General features: G+C 32.2%; 1 long non-coding RNA gene and 1 pseudogene across 1 annotated transcript; both read left to right on the top strand.

Moving 5' to 3' along the window:
• The first annotated feature begins 1,693 nt into the window (after positions 1-1,693).
• On the top strand, positions 1,694-4,060 carry LOC114404843 (annotated as a pseudogene).
• Positions 4,061-5,244: 1,184 nt separating this feature from the next.
• Positions 5,245-7,317, top strand: LOC114406002. Its single transcript, XR_003665320.1, has 3 exons — positions 5,245-5,363; positions 5,445-5,588; positions 7,041-7,317. It is a non-coding gene; the product is annotated as an uncharacterized LOC114406002 (long non-coding RNA).
• Positions 7,318-8,343: the final 1,026 nt, after the last annotated feature.

Genomic DNA, 8,343 nt, shown 5'->3' with positions numbered 1-8,343 from the left:
TATTAAATGAAGTTTTAAATTTGATTTACACTTTTATTATATAACTTATTTTATTATCTATTTATTAACAAGACATTACTTTTATAGCCCCATTTGTTGTCTTATTTCTCACTCCCACATCTAAGTTAACTTTGTTTTTTCTTCCTTGAATGTTGTCACATTGTAACAAGTGGAATTGTTAAGATTTTAAAAAAAGCAAAATGTTTGAATGTTAAATTAAATTTCAAACAATTTTAATATTCTAATATTATGTTTTTATTTAATATTTTGAAGTTTTAAGTTTTCTTAGTATTTAAGAATATTTATTAACAAGACCTTTTATAGCTATTTTTTATTATGTAATGACTACTTTTTTAGTAATGAGAATTTTCCATTTCTTTTCACTCACTATAATAATAATGATGACGATTGAGTTAAGCTCAAGGGAAGCGATCATATGCATGAGTGCAAATTAGCTTCTTTAGTTTACTAGACTTTTCTTATAATTCACAAAGGTTGTTACAAAATTCAATTTATCTAATTTAAGTATATTAATGCATTAAAATTTATTTATATATATAAGATATATTTATTAAATTCTTAATTGAAATTGTAAGAAAGATGAAGAAAAAATCAACCAGGGCAGGCAAAAATCAAATCAAATTCAGATTTTATCATTCATGAGGGAAATGTTGCCCGATCATAATATTGAGATCTCACGTGATTTTGTTTGTGTGAAAGATTTTGATAGAATTTTACTATAAAATGGATAGTACAAAATTTCGAAACAATATAGAGTATATCGATATTCCTTTTTATGACTTTACATTTCTTAATTTCTAATGTTATACAAAATTTTTATACTACAAGAAGTAGATCATCAAATGTATTTTTATTGAAATTCAGAATTTTTTTATTATGAAAATCTCCCTTATTAAATGTAACAAATATTTTACTCTATTATTTTTACAAATACTAGTCAATGCTTAAAAGAACATTCAATAAAAAAATATTTATTATTTTGAATACATAAAGAAAAAGAATATACCATACTATAATATTGGGTCTTTAAAATGATTAAGCAAATGCTTGAGACAACATTTTTATATGCTAATAATGTGGGTTTGAGAAACAGCTTAGAAGTTAGAACTAGAAGGTGTTATAATATTCTCTTATGCTCTTATTTATTAAACTTGACAGCAACTTCTGTCTTTTCTTCCTTCTTAGTTATAGCGCCTCTATCATCATCATTCCTCTCATTGCACCATAAAACAAATAACACAAAGGCCTTTAAAAAAAAAACACACACACACAGAGAGAGGTCTTCTCAAACCAGGTAAATTGAGATTTACCCATTTCAATTTTCCTCTATATTTTTTCTGAGTTATATTTTTTATCTTCATTCTTATTTGAAAATTTTGAAATCTGGATTCATTTTTTCCTTCAAGGTTTTTAAACTTTTTGATTTTATTACTTTCTAAATTGTCTATGTTTCTCTCTGTTTCATGAGAAATATCAGTCATCATGGTGTAGGAGATTTTTACTAAATAAAACCAATAAAATAAATAAATAATAGATATTAATATACTATATTAAGTTTTGACATGCAGATATCCCCATGATATTATATTTATATTAAAAAAATAGGCTTCCAGGTATGAAAAATAGGACTCAGAGAGAAGGGGAGTGGCGGATACAAGCCAGATCTTGCATAATGGTAATTAGGAAAAACAAACCCAGACCCCCTCCCTTTCCTAAGGAAGAACTTAGTCTCAGCCTCTACACTCTCCTTACAAGCTATCCATTCCATTATGCCAACCTATGTTCCTTTTCCACTTCAGCTAGTGCAACTTGTTCGACTGATTCTTTCTGCTGTCATACACAAGCAGGTCTTGTTTCTGAGGCCCATTTGTCCTTTCTTTTTCTCACTGCTAGAAAAACAGTTTTCTACGACACAGAATCTAAGACGGTTCTATAGAATCGCCTTAGAATGCCACGCGGTGGCATTTTTGTAATTAACGAAGTTATAAATGAATTTTACGTCGCGATATCTAAGACGGTCATGGGGGACCGTCTTAGAATGGCACATAGTGGCAATTTTGTAATAATGTTGCATAAAGACAACGACGTCTCTGTTCATGACCGTCTTCGTTCCTTGAGATAAAAGTGCCCGAGACGCGCTTGCGGTCGAAAATCATCAATCTGCTGTTCCTCCACCTTCGATGATGCCAACCCTATCCGTTTGGCGTCGGACTTGGAGTCGCAGGTGCTGGACGTGATCGGACAGAGCCACCACGCTCTCTCCTTCGCCCGCTTCGCTTGTCGCCACGGCAAGCGCTACCATTCTGTCGACGAGATCCGCAACGGCTTCCAGATCTTCTCTGATAATCTTAAACTCATCAGATCCACCAACAGGAGGTCTCTCACCTACACGCTCGGCGTCAATCGTATGTGCCTCAAATCACTATTTCACTCTCTTCTCATCCTCACTTCGATTTTGACTTAATGTGAAATTGTAAATTCTGGACTCGCAGATTTTGCTGACTGGACTTGGGAGGAGTTCACCAGACACAAGCTCGGCGCTCCTCAAAATTGCTCTGCCACACTCAAAGGCAACCACAGGCTCACCGATGCTGTTCTTCTTGACGAGGTAGTTTTGCCGACTCTATCTGTTACTGCTTCATTTCGTGTAATTAATGAACTTCAATCGTCAACTGAATAATGCACATTTTGGAAAATGGGAACCAGTACAAGGGAATTGTGATTGGAATAAAATGATGTGAATATCTGATCATGTAACTGAGTATATAGAGATTGCATTGCATAGAAGTAGAATGTGGCATTGGCATACTTGTTGTATGAGTTGTATTTCCTGCCATGCTACACAACTGGCTTTTCATATATGATTAAACCATCACTGCAGTCCGAGAAACTGTTTGGAATGAGTAAAATATTATAATTTATCATTCTTCTAACCGCAGCACTTGTCATGTGCAGCACAACTGGTGCATTGGAGGCAGCTTACGCACATTCCTTTGGGAAGAGTATCAGTCTTTCTGAGCAGCAGCTAGTGGATTGTGCCGGTGCTTTGAATAACTTTGGTTGTAATGGTGGCTTGCCATCCCAAGCCTTTGAATACATTAAATACAATGGTGGCCTTGACACAGAGGAAGCATATCCCTACACCGGAAAAGATGGTGTCTGCAAATTTACAGCTAAAAACGTTGTTGTTCAAGTCATTGACTCTATGAATATCACTTTGGTAATTAAACTGATCGATAGGTTTTTGCTTCTGCTTGATGTGTGTGGATAACTGAAACATTACAGTTGACTCTTGGGAGACATGGCAGAATCAGATCATTCGTACTTCAACTGCTTCTATATGTGGTTTTTCTAATGGTTTTAGTTTTGTCTTGGGTGTAGGGTGCTGAGGATGAATTGAAACAAGCGGTTGCTTTTGTTCGGCCAGTTAGTGTGGCATTTGAGGTAGCGAAGGACTTCCGATTCTACAATAATGGAGTTTAGACTAGTACCATTTGTGGTAGCACGCCCATGGTGAGTATTCTGCAAGAGAATAGCTCCCCCTTCTCAATCCAGTGTTAATGCAATTTTCAGAACAAAATATTTAGCTACAAGTTCAATTCATCGGTTGTTTGTGTTGAGCTTATGGTTATCTCGAATCAAAGTTGCTGTTCTCAATGCATATTTATAACTGTTGGCATCTGTAATAGATATATTTTTCATGTCGATAATTCAAATTTAAGATGTAGAGGATTAAGACACTCATTGATGGGACATTAATAAATATGAATTTGTGTGGCAAGATGTAAATCATGTTGTTCTTGCTATTGGGTATGGAGTTGAAGATGGTGTTCCGTATTGGATCATTAAAAATTCACGGGGAAGCAACTGGGGTGACAATGGTTACTTCAAGATGGAATTAGGGAAGAATATGTGTGGTAAGGATCCACAGGACCTAATATGTGTGGTAAGGGTCCCACTTTGATCAATTAGGTTTGTCTAGAAAGTGACATATCCAATTTATTACCTATCAATTCCAATTTTCTCTTTATTTTAATTAGATCTGCAACTTTGATCAAGGTTGTGGAAAGACAACCCTTGTATAGATATACCACTATATAAAGTTTCTCTTCCTTCCTGCATGTTTGATTAGCTCTCTAGCTCCCTTTGGGTTTTGGCCTAGTCCTCCAAGTTGTTTTTATATATAAACAAATGGAGTGATCAGTTATATTTTCTTGTTAGAAATTAAATTATCAACAAAACTAGTAAACGGGAAGAGCTCTATATTTTTTAAATAATAAAAACCAAAAATAGTTACCAAAATTATATCTGCTTTATATAGCGGTATATCTATAACATGATAGTCCAAAAGTATTCATGGTTTATTCTACTGAGCATTAAATCAAGTCATAGAATATTATTCTAGCTTTTCAAATTCGAGTTCAAAATATACACTTGTATTCAACATTTGGAAGAAAAATGTTGCCGAATTCGAAAAAAGAATTTTGTTGCACGTAGTAATGCTCTCATTTTCAATTAGGATTGTTTTCTATAAAAAAAATGCATTTAGTTTGTAAAAAAAAATCAATATTCAACTAAATTATTCAATGTTCAACTCAACACTTGAGAAGTGGATAGAACAAAAAATTATATGTCAATACATCCACGTGTTTAATGGTAACAAATAAGTTAAAAATAAATAAATATAAATGATACACACTAATAATTAATGGATATTCATAAAAGAAAATAGTCCAATTTACATAATTACACGGAATGATGGATTTAGGAATCAATTTTTTTAAATTTGGAGTAACCTTTATGAAAATAGTCCAATTTACATAGCTACACTAATAATTATGATACTAAATAATATCATAAATTGATTTGATTACTATTAATATAGACAACTCATGTAATGATTAATTTAGATACTTTATAAATGATAATTTCTATCTAATTAATTTAATTTTAATTTAAAAAAATTGAAAAATCATAAATTATATCAAAATTTAATTTATTTCTTTTTAAAAAATATAACTTGCATTTAAAATTAGTCAAAATATTTATAAAAAAAATACACAACTAAATCAGAATTTGGTTGTGTTATTTGAAGATGAAAAATATTACACAATGTAACTTCAGCTTCGCGGGTACGTGCCAATACTCGGGCCATGTATAGGCCCAAAACGTAAGCTGTAACTCATTGAGAGAAGTTTATTATAAAATGGGAAGAAAGCACCATTAGGGTTTTATATCGCGCATATTGTGGTAGCCGCAGCTGAGCTTGTTTCCCTTGCCGCTTCACCCACCGTAGCAACCATGGTATCTGAACGAACTTGGTCCTCTTAGCTCTTTCATAGGTAATAATGGTGGAATCAGCTTATGCTCGCCCTAATTTGATTTGTTTTGTGCACCCAAAGATTGATGTGCCGAATCTGTAGGTGATAAAGCTGATGCAGAGCTTCAAATCCAGAGAGTATGTGGAGGTCCACGCGAACCTGGTGGTGATTTTGGTGACAAGGGTGGAGCTCCTGCTGACTACAGGGTGGAGCTTCAAATCCCTTTGAACTCACGCTTTCCTTGTGGTGCGCTTACTGGTTGCTTTCCTTTTCTCAGTTTTTATATACCATGCTTTCTCACAATTTCTTATTTCTGTTTTTAAATACTTAATTCCTTATTAAAATTTTCTTATTGCAAATTTGCAATTGCCTGATTCTGAATAAGTTGATGTTGATTACTATGGTGTATGTGCTTGATCGAGACTTCGAGCGTTGCTGTTCGAGAATTCAATTACTTTTTTCGATGCTTAATTCTCTCTTCTTGGTGACAATTTCTTAATACCCTTACCTGTGACTAATCTTCCAAGCAATTTTTTGTTTGTTTATTTCCTTATTGCAAAATGGTGATTACGAGTAGAATTTCATGCTAAAAGAAAAATTCTAAATCATTCATTATTTTTTGGAATTTTTTAAGATATTGTTTGATTTTTTTATTATAATTTTTTAAGTATGATATTAGACTGCTTATTAGTCTATCAAATGAGTCTTAGTATGTGGAAAAATTATAAATCTTTGATACACTGGTTAGAATATTACGTGGAAAAATTGTAAATCTTTGATTTAATTCTTATCAATAAATGATTATTAGTGGTTAGAATATTTAAGATTCCATTAAAGATCCAATATTACAGTGGTTACAATAAATTAGTAAATTTAAAAAATATTTTAAAATATAATTAAATTATAAATTATTTGACTAAGTGTTTATGCCTTTTGTATAAAACCTATAATTAATATATATTTTTTAAATATATTTTACTTGACTAGGAGTATTTTCAAACCACCAACATTTTTTTTATTTCCTTAAAAAGTGGACACCATCACACACTACATATTTCTCATTATAACACATTTCCGTACTAATCATTTCACCAAGAAAAAAAAACAATTTGTGCATCACGTGAGCTTTTAGGTAGAACTAAGGCTTTAATTTAATTAAAAGGTGTATGATTAAATTTATTTTTCATTTGGATGTACTTTGATATAAGTTTTGCCCTTTTCATTCTTTGAGGATAGTCAACAGGGACATTCATTGCAGCGTCGAGATTTTTTGCACATTCATTGCTTAGTTAATCATTTTACGCGGTTATTTTTGTGTGTGATGGGGGGGCCAATGGATACCTTCATTTTTACTTCTAAAATTTTCATTAATTGGTTTATTTCTCTTTGCAATTGAATTGGTTAAATTATTACAAAAAGTCATAATTTATTTCATATCATTTGTGTATCTTTCATAATTTTTATGACCTTCTTTATATTGTTAGGAAGGCGGTAGGGGTGTTGCCAGTGACTTTTTGTCTAAATAATGTTGACTGTAGTTGCAAATTTATTTGGATGATTTAAAGCCAAATTCTTGTTTATCTTTGAAGTAGCATTGTCCTGATTTTGATAATGAATTTGTAGAAGTTAGTTCTTGTGATGGCCTACTTTGACATGTCAAGTTTTCCTTATATGTATATGTTTTAACTCTGATTGCAGGGTGGTCCTGGTGGAAGGCCTGGTTTTGGTCATGGTTCCGGTGGTTATGGTGCACCAACTAGTTCAAACTTTCCTTCTTAAATATAATGTTATGTGCTCTAGTTTTTGCAATTTTGGCTGTCATTGGAGTTAATAGTAGTTGTTCCCCTCTCCCAATAGTTGCTCGATAATAGGTTGACAATATTATTGTTTATGTTGGATGATTGATGGTTTAGAAAGTGAAAAAGGAAAAGCCTTTATTTTTATATCAAAAAGTAACTTTATTTCTGATGGTTTATAAATTGTTGTGAATTTTAACATGTGATAATATTTCCAGGCCGGTTATTTAATAACCAAAATAAAAAAATCCAAAAAAAAGCAAAAAAAGAATAAAAAACAATTGTCTTAGAATAATCAAAATACTAAGTCGGTTACAAGAATAACCGTTGTAGAAAGTTAAGCTCAAAAAAGTTATTTTAAGACGATTGTCTAAATAGACGTTTTAGAATCTCAAATATATTACGACGGTTGTTGAATAACCGTCTTAAATTTTTGATGTTATGGACGCCATTTTAAGATGGGTGGGATGAAAATCGTCTTAGTATCTATTGTATTCTAAGACGGTTGTTCACATAACCGTCTTAGAAACTAATAGTAACTAAGTCAGCTAAACTCTAAAACTGCCTTTGTAAAATAAATATTCTAAGACGGTTATTGAATAACCGTCTTAGAAAAAGTAATTATTTACGACGGTTCAACAACCGATGTAGAAAGTGCAATACCATTTTAAGCCGTTGCATTCTAAGACGGTTCAAAACCGTCTTAAAAGGTCTTTTAGAACCGACTTAGAAGGCGCATTTTGTACTAGTGTCTATTCCCCCACCCCCTCTTTTCCCTATCCTTTTATATACCTTCATTATGGACCTATCAAGTTCTAACCAGGAAAATTCCAAAAACATTTCTAACCCAAATCTCGAAATTCACATGATGTCAAATCAGAAAAAAAACTAAATAAATAAGAAAATGTGATTAAAAATAATATATAACACTACAGAGAAAAAAATCAGAAAATTATTTTTCCATGCATACTATAAAGAGATTACAAAGTCAGAAAATATATATTTTCATGTGAGAAATGTTCATGTGAACACAATAATTACCATGACTCCGTATAGTGATATTTTGTTGCATATCATTGCAGCAACTTTTTCAAGAGAATGACTTGAGTATTTCCCACCTCTAGCTTCTTCTTGAATTTTATTTGCATAACTGTTGGAATTTGAATCAGTGGGAACTTGGGAAGACTGGAAAAGCCAAAAGCGGC

This window comes from Glycine soja, chromosome 3 (assembly GCF_004193775.1).
Source record: "Glycine soja cultivar W05 chromosome 3, ASM419377v2, whole genome shotgun sequence".
Classification (NCBI taxonomy): Eukaryota; Viridiplantae; Streptophyta; class Magnoliopsida; order Fabales; family Fabaceae; genus Glycine; species Glycine soja.
Note: the sequence above shows the minus strand (reverse complement) of the source record. Positions and strands in the feature narration are given on the sequence as shown.